Below are 15,013 nucleotides of genomic sequence, written 5' to 3'. Positions count from 1 at the left end.
TTGCGTACTGAGCGTTATTCCAAACCCTTTTCTGTCTGCCCTTTTGTTATGATCTTTTTGCCTGTATTACGGATTTTGCCTTTTGTCTTTGCCCTTATTGGATTTGTTATATTATCGGACTGTCTCTCTGGCTTTGGATCTTGGACTGTCTCCTGTATTACGATTCCTGCTTCCAGTGTGAGTCTTGTTCAACCTGTTCTCTGGCTGTGTTACTCTGTTTACAACTCTGTAAATAAACCCGCCTTTACCTTTTACTCGGCGTGCGTCTCTCCTACCTGTCTGGCGTTACAGTAGGAATCAATCCTCCTTAAAGTTTGGTCAGAGTGGTTGCATGAATTACAATAGACTCTCTTTCAGCACTGGCCATACTCTGCTGATCTTTATAAAATGATGTTTACTTGATTATTTGCACCAGTTTTAAAGAAATTGTAGAGAAGTCTATGCTGAAAATTCCAGAAGAATAGAAGTTTTGACAATTTTCCCATTTTTACAAATAAATGTATGTATTCATGTTTTTTTGGGGGAAATTCGTTATAAAAGTTGTCAGTTAAACCCCCTGTTAATCCTAAGTTAAATTTCTCTAGCCACACCCAGTCCTCAATACTGCCCCACCTGTAATACCTGCCTGACAAAACAAAGTAGATCAAAAGATACTCAAAGTTAACAACATCATATCAATATCCAAAGAAATTCAGAATCAAATAAGAAGGAAAATAATTGAGATCTATTAGTCTGAAACAGGTTCTAAAGCCTAAAGTTTTGGGATTCAATGAACACAGTGAAACATTTGAACATCTGAGCATCTGAAACATTAAAGAGTGACAAACATGCAGAAAATAAGAAATCATGAAGGGGCAAACACTTTTACACTGCTGTACCTATAAAAAATCAAATCAGAGAAACTGACATGTTTTAAAATGGTCTCCTAATGATTAATGGAGCTGTATAATAATACATTTTACAGAGAAAAGCTAGTGACAGTTCTTCACTTGTTTTTGAAAAGCTAGTTGTACTTTTTGGCTTACAGTTTAAATCTCAGAAAAGAGCCTCATGAAAAATGAAAGAAAGTGATGTTGAAAGCTTCCAGCATATGTTTAGGGGTTTTCTATCACACACTTTGCCATGGATGTAAAAAGACAATATAAGGCTCTGGCAAAGAAACCCACATTAAATGCACTAGTTCTGCTCTAGGAAGATATATCTTTCACTGCGTGGTCTTCCAGGAGGAAGTCTAGCTCATGTATTTTTACACAGACATGCTTCGGGTGGTTCATAATAGATTCCTATTTGCATAAAGCGGCTCTCCTCGTTATGCTGTCTCTCTGCTTCCCCAAATACTTAGTGAAGTAAATTCAATGCAATTAGATACAGCCCTCGGGCCCCTGCTGTTCCTGGCCTGTCCAGATCACAGCTCCTCATATGCTCTTATGCTCTTATGTAAAGCATGAAGTACCTCCAAGTATTGCACTGAGGTGTAGAGTTTAACCTATTTAAATAACTGGATGAGAAGAATGAGAGTGTGCTTGACTGTGTATGGGTGCATTCTTGTTGGCATTGTAGGTGTATGAAAGGCTGCAGTCCTACTTTTTTTTCTTACTTACATAACTAATAACTTAAATTAATTGAATGGATCTTTTTTAATTGATTTACATAAATTTCCATTCATGGCATTTGGCTACCGTATTTTTCGGACTATAAGGCGCACCGTATTATAAGACGCACTATCAAAGAACGCCTATTTTCTGCTATTTTTCCATACATAGGGCGCATCGCATTATAAGGCGCGTTAAGTGACACTAGAAAGGGTGCCTATATCAAAGTGAACAGGGGTGGCGCCATGTTTCCCTTCCCCCACCGGGGGTGGTCGCTTGCCGGTGGAGCGTCTCAGTATATATAAATCTAGCTCTTTCAAAGTCCAACGAGTGCTGGATATTAATCTACACAGATTCCTCTCCTGAAAACTGTTTATTTGGGTGAGTAACGTGCTTCAGTTTATTTACAGTAAGCTTAGATTTCCAGATGTCCACTAAGGCTTGCTGCACCAGCGTTAGCATAGCTATCCGCTAGCACGCTAGCTAGTCACCTAAACTAGTAAAGTTAACCCAAACTTAAACGACAGCGTTACACTGAGTAATCCTGCGTGTTCTGGTAAGACAGTGAGATATTAGCTAGCGATTCGTCCCCCGTAGCTTGTTTTAACACGGTAAACAAGCAGATTACAGGCTGATAAAACTCACCTCTGAGAGAGTTAGCGCTTAGCATCTAGCTAATGCTAGCCAGGCAAAGCAGCACAGACTTACAGGCCGATAACTCACCTCTGAACGGTGAACGCTTAGCGATTAGCATCTAACTCTAATAATACTGCTCCAGCAGTATTAAAAGTGCTAAATTTAGAAAATACTGATCTCTGAACAGTGAAAAAGCTAGCTAGCTAAGCGGTTAGCATCTAGCTAATGCTATTTATTGCTGCTCCAGCCTCGGAGCGGCACGGCTCTGCACGGAGTGTGTGTTTACTGCTCCTTACACCTGACGGGTAAAATTTAGATAATACTGATCTCTGAACAGTGAATAAGCTAGCTAATGCTATTTGCTGCTCCAGCCTCGGAGCTGCACGGCTCTGGACTCTGTATAGCACTGAAACTCTGTATAACGCTGCACGGAGTGTGTGTTTACTGCTACTTACAACCTGACGAGTAAAATTTAGATAATACTGATCTCAGTGAATAAGCTAGCTAGCTTAGCGGTTAGCATCTAGCTAATGCTATTGCTGCTCAGCCTCGGAGCTGCACGGCTCTGGACTCTGTATAGCACTGAAACTCTCTATAACGCTGCACGGAGTGTGTGTTTACTGCTCCTTACAACCTGACGAGTAAAATCCATACAAAAGGCGCACCGTATTATAAGACGCACTGTCAATTTTTGTGAAAATTAAAAGTTTTTAAGTGCGCCTTATAGTTCGAAAAATACGGTAATTTTCTTATTCAGAGGGATGCACAGTTGAATCACTAATAGCAACTCCAAATGTGGCGTAAGGAGTTTTACCCAAATACTAGAGATGTCCCCTGTCCGTTCATGTGACTGGAAATCGGGTCCGATCATGACATTTTTAAAGGATCGGAATTGGGTGAAAAACATCCGGATTATTTAATTTTCCAGGAATTATCATTCCAGAATCTCGGTTTGTCTGACTCTCTCCCAATCAACAACAAAATAGGCATATTATCTTTTCATTTGGACATCCACATATTTCTAAAAGTGGACGTTTGAAGATCTACAAACAAGTGACATTGAAAGATAAAAAATCAGCTTGTTCATGAAGGCTTTCTACAGTGAGAGTGTTTAGAGCCTAAACTAAGCAGTATCTTTTAAATACAGTATATTTCTTCATTAGACGAATGGATTTATATGCAACATTTGGAAGGCTAGGACATGTTTTTATACAAATCAGATAAAAGATGTGAATTGAATATATCAGCTTCGAATCAGAACATTTACTGTCAGCCAATTTTACAAGTGATTTCTGTCTTGAACATGATTTCAGGTAGGTCCAGGGCTTGACAAAAAGTAGATCAAAAGATGAATTGGTCATTTAGAAGTGCTTTTCCATTTCTAACAGACAGGTTGATCAAGTCTATAATTTCTGTTTTTGAACACCAAATTAGACAATGTTGGAACAGTATGTAAAAAGCACATATAAAAAAAATATAGTGTTTCTTACATTTCATTAGTCTTTTAAAGGACCATTACGTATTATATTTTCTGTAGTAGCTAATACCATAACCAGGATGTATCATCAGATATTAAGAACTACTGGCAGCTCTTGTCAGAAGAGCTTAAGTATTTTAAGTATTTTCTTGTTTGAACTGTGCAGTATGTCACAATAATCTGTCTGGGATGTAGCCTCCGAATCTGCCCATTTCCCAAGTCCCAAATTCCACACCCTGGGTAAGGTTGTAACCATAGTTGGGTAATTTACTACAACTGCCAGTGTAGTGGGCATTTTGGACACTTAAATGTACATATATATATAACTTTATTTGATGTATTAATTTACATCCACTCCTGCATTTCAGCCCTCCAATTAATTTTATATAAAGAGTTTATTTGAACTGAATAAAACAAAAAAAAAAGTGAATTTGTTTGTTACAAAAATAAGTAATCTTTCAGGCTAAACCAACAAACTATGCGGTGAAGTGAAGCAAATGCTATGTGCTATGTTTATTATTTTTAGCACATTATCTATTCATTGTCAGAATTGACTGTTAGATTCAGACAGATGTAGCCAGGTTATAGATTTTGCATGATTTTTTTTCCAAATAAGTTATGCCTGCACTGGCTATTTTAGACAAACCGTGTCTAGACATCGTAAAAGTAGCCAGAATTATGCATGAAGTGCAATTTAAATAAGTGTTCTTGATTTTAATGGGCATTACTGCCATGTCCCTGGGATGAAACACTTAAAAAGCGCCTCAGGGAGGACGGTTAGGGAAGCCTGGGGCCTTGAGAACATTTCTGTGTTACACTGAGCTACTTTAGCTGTCACAAAGCAAGACCAGGATGCACAGTTGAGTGCACAGATGCCTGGCTAACTTGTGCTTACAGCTTGATCTTATAATAACACCCTTGGCAAGTGTGAGGCAGAGAGTGTCTCTGGGTATTCCATCAAGCGCAACTCTGTAACTGTATTTGTCACTGAGAGATGCCGAAGAAATGCCTCATGAAAGCACTGCTCAGCCACTGCTTAGAGACAGAACAAGAACATGAGACAATGTCACTGTAAACGAAAGTCAGATCTCGTTGCTGCTCGCGAGTGGACAATGCAAGAGACACAAACTGTGTCTCGAGGAGAATGCAACGCCATGACATCGAAAACAGCAATGCCAAAAAAAACAGATGAAATCAAACTGACAATCCGGCTGCATACAGCTTTTGGGGTGGCCAGTAGGAAAATTGAGTGGAAATATGAGATTGCATGCGACACCTTCTTCCACAACCATACAAGGCCCGTGTAATAGATAGCCTCAATTCAGCTTAAATCTAGCTATGCATTCTGGGATGTTCTCATGTGGGTGCGCTTGCACATTGCTGAAATAAACTCTTGGGGGGTGGGGGCTGTGTTGTCGGAACAGATCATGACTCAGCAGCACCAACAAGTGCAAGTGACAAATTTCCACTGAATAGCAAGTGGCGTGGTGATAATTGAAGCTAATGCTCCAACCACTTGAGTAGAACTTGAGCAATTGGGACAGATAGTGCTTGTTTCATTGTTTCCAGGCAATTGTTTTTATGTGTGTTTTTATGTGAGTGTGCCTGTCAGATTGACTCCCAAAGCTGATACTGAGAACATTGAGTTCCACTGCTAACATGTCTACTGCTGTGTTACAGTCTTTCCCAAAAGGTACTGAAAAAAAAGGTCTTATATAGTGGTGCATTGACCTCTAACAATTTTAGGGTTACATTTGGTTCTCCATCACGGTAAAGAAGCACCTAACCAGACAAAGAACCATTTAACTCATAAGAGCCCAGACCTATTTCTGAATATTGATACCTAATTCAAAAATTATTTCAATAAATTAATTGAACAGCTCTTTATATTTGCTTTTTATTGTGGGCACATGACTGTAAATATTTTAGGGCTAAAATCCTGAGGTAACATAAATGACACAGCAACTATTTGTAACAATTTGTAACAACAATTTGTAAATTAATATTTTGTTTTAGAAATTGGGTCAAAACTAGTTATATGGAATCACAGACTGTCCTGTGATACTCTCGGGATGTTCCGTTTGTTTCACTGAGGAACTTCATGAGTTAAAATTACAGACAGATTGATGTAGAAACTTATTTTTTTTATAATTTTATTTAAAATTTTTCCCCATTTTCTCCCCAATTTACACGGCCCATTACCCAACCCACTCATTAGAACTCCCCCTAACACTAGTAATGCCCCAACACACCAAGAGGGCGAAGACTAACACATGCTTCCTCCGATAGATGTGAAGCCAGCCACCGCTTCTTTTGCCGAGCAGCCAGCGAGCTCGGAGGAAAGCACAGTGGCTTGGCTCCGATACATCAGCTCACAGATGCCTTGTGCTGCAGACATCACCCTAGGAGATGTAGAAATTTTTGATGAAGAAATTTTCCACATATATTAAAATGTTTGTGACACATGCAACCATGAGTTGTCATTGATCTACCAGAACAAAATTAGTACAAAATAAATACAATAAGTCCAACATTAACACTACTAAAGAGCATTGTGGTTATTCAAATGAACAATACACATAGAGCAGATCAGAAATTTCAGAAATGCCATACAATTACAGTTACAAAATTCTGCAGAGGGCTTTTTTTAATCTAAAATTACAGATACCAGTGCCAGCATTGTGTGTAATGGTGCTGGTATGGTCTATACACTGATTCCTCAGTGTTTCACCATGTGCCACACAGCTTTTTAAAATAACTAGATTTATTAAAGCCATATTGAGACCACATAAAGCTACACATGCTTCAAACCGTGACAACCCTGGCTGTTGTGTCTGTTAGCATTGCGGTTCCAACCCTGCAAAGCCTGACTTTTTGAAAATTGTCTAACCTGCTCCAACCCTGCCAAGCTTGGCAGGGGTGTCTCTTAGCATATTGGCTTCATCACTGTGAAACCTGGATGTTAGCTCTGCAGCAAATTCATGCCAACAGTTCTGAGCTCAGCTGGTATGTCTGTTAGCATAACAACTCTAACCATGTTGAGGCTAGCTGTTATCACTGTAGCTAACCTAGTTTGTAAACTAGGTAGTAAACAGACCAAAATTTTATTTATGTAGAAGTGAACTCTACCAGCTCACTTACATTAGTAGCAGCTACTGAACAAAAATGATAGAGTAAACTCATCTCAATTATGCTCTATTAGAGTGAATAGCATTTAATATTAAATTATAGCAGTTTTAACATTGTTGATTTTAGTGCAAGTGTATATAAACATTGCCTTTACTATTCTACAGTTTAAAGAACCTTAAATCTTTAGAATAGATGTTCCTAGAAGTTTAACACTGTGTAAATGTTTTTATACATAGTAAACTAATAGTACATCATTCTTTATAGATGTACCCTTTTTAAAAATGACTATATAACAAACTAAATGAGCACCTTTTACATAAAAAGATGCTGTAGAAAGATGTTTTTTTATATTGCTTGCATTTCTATCACTAGAATATTAGCATGACTAATATTAAACAATTATAAAGAAAAGAACACACAACTATGAGCACATAACCAATCTACCTAAAGTGCCCTGAGCAGTTTTTTCCTGAAGCACATGCAGATGTTAATTGAACTTAATCCTCTGCACATGACCTTTAAGCATGCATTGCACGTCAAAAGCAATATGGCATTTTGTTCCACTGAACTAGTAATGCGATGATACTTTTCTCTTAGTCTTTAGTGATGTTGAAAGCTGTAGATAGCACATGATATGCTAGTTAATCGTTTTAAAGCCCTTTTGACGTTGGTTTGGGGCATGGCTAAATGTGCAAATGTCAGCCTAAATCAATATATGCTCCCAGGGTCCTTTGGTGGTTTAGTTAAGGCTTTTGTGAGCTTTTTGACCTGGGGTATGCCTGGTCTATTTTCTTCTTGTCCAATTGTTCCAAGGCTCATTGCACTCAATAGGTAAATACTTTTGATAAAACCACAGTTTGCTCTTAGAAATGTACACTGTGTGTATGAGTTCTTAGACAACATCATTTACTGGTATGAAAAGAGTTTCTTTCTATGGCATCATTGTAAAAAAAAGTGTAATTTTGTCATCATATAATGAAGTATAATGAACATACAGTTTTACTACATTGTACTCATTAAAATATAGTTGCTAATTAGGGATGTCCCGATTCGATCATGTGATCAGAAATTGGCCGATTACGTAATCTTCAAAGGAATGGAATCAAGTGGAAAAGATTACTGATAATCAAAAATGTAATTATTTCCTCCACTTAAGCTCAATTTAAGCTTATTCAAACTCAGTATCTCAGCACATTACGATGTTCTAAAATTAAAAGCATCAAAACTACCCTGAGATATTATGATACAGTAAAAAAAGGCTAGTATTAATTAAGTCTGCCAGACTCCCTTCCAAACATACAGAATTACCAGCATTTATAAAATCAATCACTAATCATTAATCAAAGAAGTGTATGTTTTTGTGCAAAAATGATAAGTTTTTGATATTGTTGTCCAAATAATACAAAAAAAAAAAAAAAAAAAAACTGTAGGAGACAACTTGGATGTGTTCTTTGTTGTCTCGGGGGTGGATGGGTTCAGGACTTCCCTTGTGCTAGTACAAATAGTTTATTTAAAGCACTTTTTGACCAAAAGAACTGGTTCCAGTGCATCTGAATGAGGTAACGGTTATTAGAAACAGAACTTTTGTTCTATATATTTTTCAATGTTTTATTTTAGAAATCAGTGTATAATAAATGATAATACATGTACAATAACAGTTAAAACTTCTTTCTTCTTTTTATTTTTATATGAAGAAAAAAAATCTTAATATGTTCTTAGTTTTGTCTTGGTCTCAGCAACTCCCAGTCTTAGTCTTGACTCAGACTTGGTTCTAGCAGTCTTGACACTAGTGTATATAGATTTCCTGAAACATATCTAAGGTTCTAATTAAAATAATACATTTCAAAGTTGGAGATAATATAAAAAATACAGAATATTTCTGGCTTTTTTGTTAGTTTCCTGAAATCCATAAGTATTGCATATTCTCTTGTCACGCTCATTCAGTTCTTTTTATGCTAAAGACGTGTTTAAATCATCATTATAACAAACTATTTTCCTTTTTTATGTATTTCTTTTAAAGTGGCTATGCATACATATTCAGTAGTGCTGCGGATCATAACAGAAGTGTTTAATGCTTGATCTGTGCCCCTGAAACACAGAATTAGCATAATAGAATTAGTGTGCATGCACTGAAGCCCAAGGCCTTTTACAGCACCCAGTCTGCCTCTCTACTGTACCGTGAATTTTTATCATGTAAACAGGTTGGACAGAAAAGAAAATGGAAGAAGAAAAAAGGGCTAAAGTTGAATTAAACAAGCAGATAAATGAGCAACAATGCCCTCATCTCTAAACTCACAAATACACACGCACACACACACACACACAAAACACAGACATTCTCTAAGAAAACAGTCCTGCATTTAACAGCTGATTTCACAGATCCAATTAAGCTGTAATCTTGTATTAACTTAAAATAACAAGAGATAATCCTGCTGTTGTGCTTTCACCCATGAAATTGTCAAGGCCTGACATAGTTAGGATTGGAACTTAGAGTGTGCTTTTCTAATAAAATGAAGTATTATAAACAAAAGGAAACAATTTATTTTTTATTTTAGACTTTATATGTAACTATCATTAAAAAAAACAAGTTTATTTCAAGTTTTTTTGAGTGATACAACAGAAGTGCTTGCTTCTTTTTAAAAGAACACTTTTTTGTGAACTCTACTATATGTGTTACATATGCTCAATTTCTATAGACAACTATTTAGACATTTCTCCTTGTAAACCATTGTCTTGAAAAATAAAACAAAATTATAATGAAATCAAATATAACATATATAATTAAATATGAACATATATAATTACAAAAGAAAACCAAGAGCTCTGTGCAAAGGCACAGCCACAAACTACATCCCTTGAAACAAAGTTTTGTATCTCATCATCTATTATTTTTGTTGTTTTTCACTTTTTGTTAAAATTTTACTTATAATGGATGAACTAATATAAATAATACACAATGGTTTGAAATAAAATCGCCATACATTGATGTTCTTTTTCTTTCTTCTGTTACGTTGTAATTTTGGCACTAGCGTTTGTTTGTATTTGTTTTCTGGACAGTGATAATACACTTTTAATGATCTTAATAAAAATCACATTTATTTTGTTTTCAAAAAGGATGTTTTAATTTGAGATTACCCACAACCATAACATGAATATATATTTAGTATATTTCTTAACAGGGTCAATTACCCCAAAAATATATGATATGATAATACAGTACAGTATATAATACTGTTTAAATTAGCATAGTGGCTAAAACACTGCTTTCTTTATGACATACTTGTATTCCCTGACTGAACTAGCTCACCACATTGGACCAAAAAGAGTCTATGGGCAAGACTTCTAAGTCTACATTCACTTACCTTTGTGACATGATATAAATGTAAATTGCTGTAAATGTAAATGAATAAATGTCCTGTGCTACCACAGGTAGAGTTTCAGAAATTATTTAAAATATATTTTAAGACTTTTACACAGTATTCTCAATTACTGTAAGTGGTAATCGACCACATGCTGCAGATTCAGGTTTAAAATTGTTGGTGTATGTTTTTAAGGCTACTTATATGGCATCACATCAATGTGAAAAGTTGACGGCGCAAAAATACCAGGTGAAAAAAATAACCAGCGTGTTTTAACATTTTGTGTGCCTAAATGAACTTTCCGGAGCACAAATATGAAATGAGTGAGCAAAAAAAAAGGGAATCATGTGCGCGCTGAATAAAATGTTGCTCTTGAGTTTGGATGTTAGCATAACCAGCTAGCTAACTCTCCTGCCGTCTCTCTTTCCCCGCCCTCCTCCAGCTCGTGGAGGTATGCGGACATCACGAACCCTGGAGATATTAGCCAATAGCGTTTGCTGAGGGAGGTGACCCCGTCCCCGCCCCAAAACTGTCAAAACCACCCCTTTCAAAACTCGAGCGCAAAACATTCAGTCGAGCACAAACTGCTGCTGCAGGTAATTCACACAGCGCGCGAGGGAAAAAAGCACCTGAGAGGAGAAAAATGAAGCTTGAGGGCAACATTTTCTTCATCGCGCTAGTTTCCCATTTGTGTTCACGAGAAGTTAATTTACACACGCAAAATGTTAAAACACACTGGTTAATTTTTTTCACCAGGTATTTTTGCGCCCTCGACTTTTGACACCATGTGACGCCATATACTAAAAGGGATTTTTCTATTAAATTGATTCAGTGCATTAAATTTCATTACATTACACTGTACATTACATTTAGTTGAAGCTTTTTCCCAAAGTTATCCACAAATAATAATGTACATTAGCAATAGAGGACAAGTCAAATACAATTTGGGAGGCCAGAAGGGTAGCAGTGGGCTAGAGAAGGAAAAGAGGGGGAATGAGGTTAGAAGTAGTTAGTTAGAGTGTTAGGAGAGTAAGTGCTTGTTGAAGAGCTCTGTCCTCAGGAGTTTCTTAACTTCTCTGGTAGTGGAAGGTAGTTTGTTCCACCATAAGGGAACTCTGTATAAAAACAATCTGGATTGCTTTGTGTGCATGTTTGTGTAGCACCACAGATATATAGACCCAATTACACAACCACTACAATGAGTGTTACTTGATAAAATAATTAGGATAGTTCTAGGACCAGTTAGGTTCGCTCTAGGAGCAATACACATGGAAGAAATGAGACCAGAATTTGTGCAGCAATAAAGTGTATTAAAATGTCAATCAATGCCAGTAGGTAAATAAAACAATGTAACAAAATAAATTCTGTAAATAAATAAATAAAAAACAATTCAGTTACTCAGTTTCCAAAAGAATTCACCCTTCAATAACCTTGGTCAACAATGAAAATGGTAAGTATACCCTTTGTATTTCAGTATTTGTATATTTAATATTATATTAATCACCTGTGTTCTCTATTTTAGAGGTATTTATGCAGTTTAAGGTAAGTATTATTTTATTATTTTAATCTATTTATAGGTATTTTATAACTAATTAATTATTTCTTTCTTCTAGGTCTAATGGATTATTGATTAAAGGTAAGTATTATTATAATTACTGTTATCCAATTAAACCTCTAGGTTATTTTACACCAATAGTATACCCTTTAACAAACAACCAGAAATAAAAAATAACAATTCTCTGTAGCAAAAACAATAAATGAATATCAAAACCACTTAGAAATTATCAAAATCAAATAACAGTAATCCAACCAATTAAAATTTAACCCTTTTCAGTATCTTTGTAGAGTGTCCTTTCTTTCAAAAGAAAATAAAATAAAATAAAAGTGTCCTTTTTACTCAAATAATCTTAAAGTCCACAAATTTTCTTTAATGTTCACTATCAAGTGTTTGAAAATGTGAATGAAGTGTAATGAAGTCACTTGGGTCCTCGGGCTTGGCTCGCCATCCTAGCACCGCGCACTGCACCGGCCGTGTGCAGCTGAACGACACGAGGAGTGTTCGGGAAGATCCATTTCCAATCCATTTCACCCAACAAAAAAACTGGCCTGTTTACATAAAACAGTGTCTGAGTTTCACATAACTCTTAACTTTTTTTTTTAATACACTTACATAACCGAACTCAGTAAAAAAACATTACTTTTAACAGTATTACATTCAAAACAGGTCTTAAACATCCAAAATACAGCTTAATAAATCTCAACCTTTCCATAAAATTACATTTAAGTAGATAAACTCATCTCACAACTCAACCAGCAGCGTTAGCATAGCCTCAGGCTTGTAATATATACACGAGGGTTAGCTTAGCATAGGCTTAATAAGCTAAATTCAACACATTAGCTTAGCGTAGGCTAAATTAGCTTAGCATTAGCTTATCACAGGCTAGATTCAATGGGCTAGCTTAGCATAACAAAACGCGTTAGCCGCTAGGCTAATTAGCGCTATTTTATTCCTCTATTTATTCGGCAATTTGGTCAGAAAACATGTTTAAATATACTCTAAACTCACCGAATCCTATCCAAGGTTTTCACACACCACCCCAGGGCACATGGACACCAGGTTCTACCTCCACCTGGAGATTACCGGAGCGTGTAACTGGCAAAGTTTCACGAGGCACAATAAGTGAGCCTTTCCCCCTTTCTCCACTCTGCAGCCTCAACTCTAACAGCGGTCAGCTTGGTAGTGATTTACTCACTAACCACAACGCTGAATTCTAGCGTTTTCTAGTATTTTTTTTTTAATACTTTAAGCAGAGAACTTCTTGCATGACCTGTCTCTTCTCCTCCCGCAGAACTTTCTGGGTAAAACAGCCAGGGATTGACGTCCACTAACCAACAGGCTCCGCCTCTGTCTCTTAGAGGATTATTATGATTGGCTGCTGTTTAGCACCATGGATCATCTGAAGAACTGATTGGCTGCTGTTTAGCGCCTAAAAGTTTTATTTCATTTATTATCTAAAATAAATAAAAACGATTTCCTTTTCATTTTAAACACTGTTTGGGAGTTTTTTCTTTTTTCTATTAATTAATTTATACTGTTTCAGAATAATTAAAGAAATAATAAAAATATATATTCATTATTTACTTTCTGCAGTTATCTAATTTATCTGTCTTTGTGACCCATTTAAGACCTGGGTTACACTCTCCCGTCTTTAACTGCATGCACATCCCTGTGCATTGGACTAGTGGGATGTCTCACAGCAGGATTGGCATATTCCATAGAGGCAGCTTCTATAAGAGACTGAGTGAGGGCTGTAGTCATACCTTGGAATAGGGACTGGACAATGGATATCAGAGGATTGCCTAGCTCTGGATAGGTTAGTCTCTTGGCTTTTTCTCTGTGTCTTGTGGAGCGTCTCACTGATGCTGGAGTTTCTTCATCCTCAGATTCCTCTGTGGAAGGCTGTAGGTGTTCTGCATTTTCTGGTACCTCTTCAGCAGGTGTAGCAGAATGCAGCATTTCAGAATTTAGAGCTGGATCGTCGACATGGTCTGTAGGTAAGTATTCATTTTCTGCTAATCTTTCAGGTAGGTTTTCTTTTACAGGGATCTTCTCAGGTAAGTTTTCTCTTTCAGGAATCTCAGGTTCAGCAAACGGGTTCTTTACAGCTGGTTCAAGCTGGATTCTGAAGTTAGAGTCAACTGGTATTCTTTCATCCTCATGGATCTGAACAATTTCAACAGGTTCAAGCCTTAAGGGAACTGAAGAATAGTAGATTGGGTAGTCATCAGAATCAGAGTTAGAATCAGACTCTTCTGAATTCTCTTTGGGTGACATCTGTCTTGTTCTTGGTCTCCTAACCTTAGAAATAGGAAGGTCAGCTTCTTCTGGTGATAGGAAGTTGCACGGTCGGAGCAAATCTCTGTGCAATGTACGTAGGGGCCCAGCCTTGTTCTCAGGCTTTACTGTGTACACTGGGAGTTCTCCTGCTCTGCCCACAACAACATACACAACAGATTCCCATTTATCTGACAATTTATGTTTTCCCCTCAGTTTCACATTCCTCACTAACACACGATCACCCTTCTCTAGGGTTGATTCAGTGACTCTTTTGTCAAATCGTGCCTTGTTTCTTTCAGCAGATTTTGCAGCATTCTCGGTAGCCAATCTATAGCTCTCTTCCAGTTGAGTTCTCAGATGGCTCACATACTGAGAGTGAGTCTTCTCATGTTGCTTGTTCACAGAGATGTTGAAAGCGAGGTCAATTGGCAGTCTTGGTTTCCTTCCGAACATTAGCTCGTAAGGGGTAAACCCTGTACTGTCATGCTTCGTACAGTTATAAGCATGTACTAATGGCTTAACAAAATCTCGCCAACACGACTTCTCTTTCTCTTGCAAAGTCCCAATCATGCTCAGTAGTGTCCGATTGAATCGTTCCACCGGATTACCACGTGGATGATATGGTGTAGTCCTTACTTTATGAATTCCCATGACTTCACACAGCTCCTTGATAGTTTTGGACTCAAAGTCAGGACCTTGGTCACTGTGCAGCTTTTCAGGAACACCATAATGAATTATGAAGTTCTCCCATAAGCACTTCGCCACAGTCCTGGCCTTCTGATTGGGAGTAGGTATTGCCACAGCATATTTGGTGAAATAATCTGTGATCACCAGGATGTCTTTGGTGTTGCTGCGATCTGGTTCTAATGACAGGAAGTCCATACACACCAATTCTAGGGGTCTTGTTGCTTTGATGTTAACTAATGGTGCGGCTCTTTCAGCTGGTGCTTTCCTGAGTACACAGCGACTGCATGTCTTTAGC

Source organism: Astyanax mexicanus, chromosome 8 (assembly GCF_023375975.1).
Source record: "Astyanax mexicanus isolate ESR-SI-001 chromosome 8, AstMex3_surface, whole genome shotgun sequence".
Lineage (NCBI taxonomy): Eukaryota > Metazoa > Chordata > Actinopteri > Characiformes > Acestrorhamphidae > Astyanax > Astyanax mexicanus.
The sequence above is the reverse complement of the archived record's forward strand: the minus strand, read 5'-3'. Positions refer to the sequence as shown.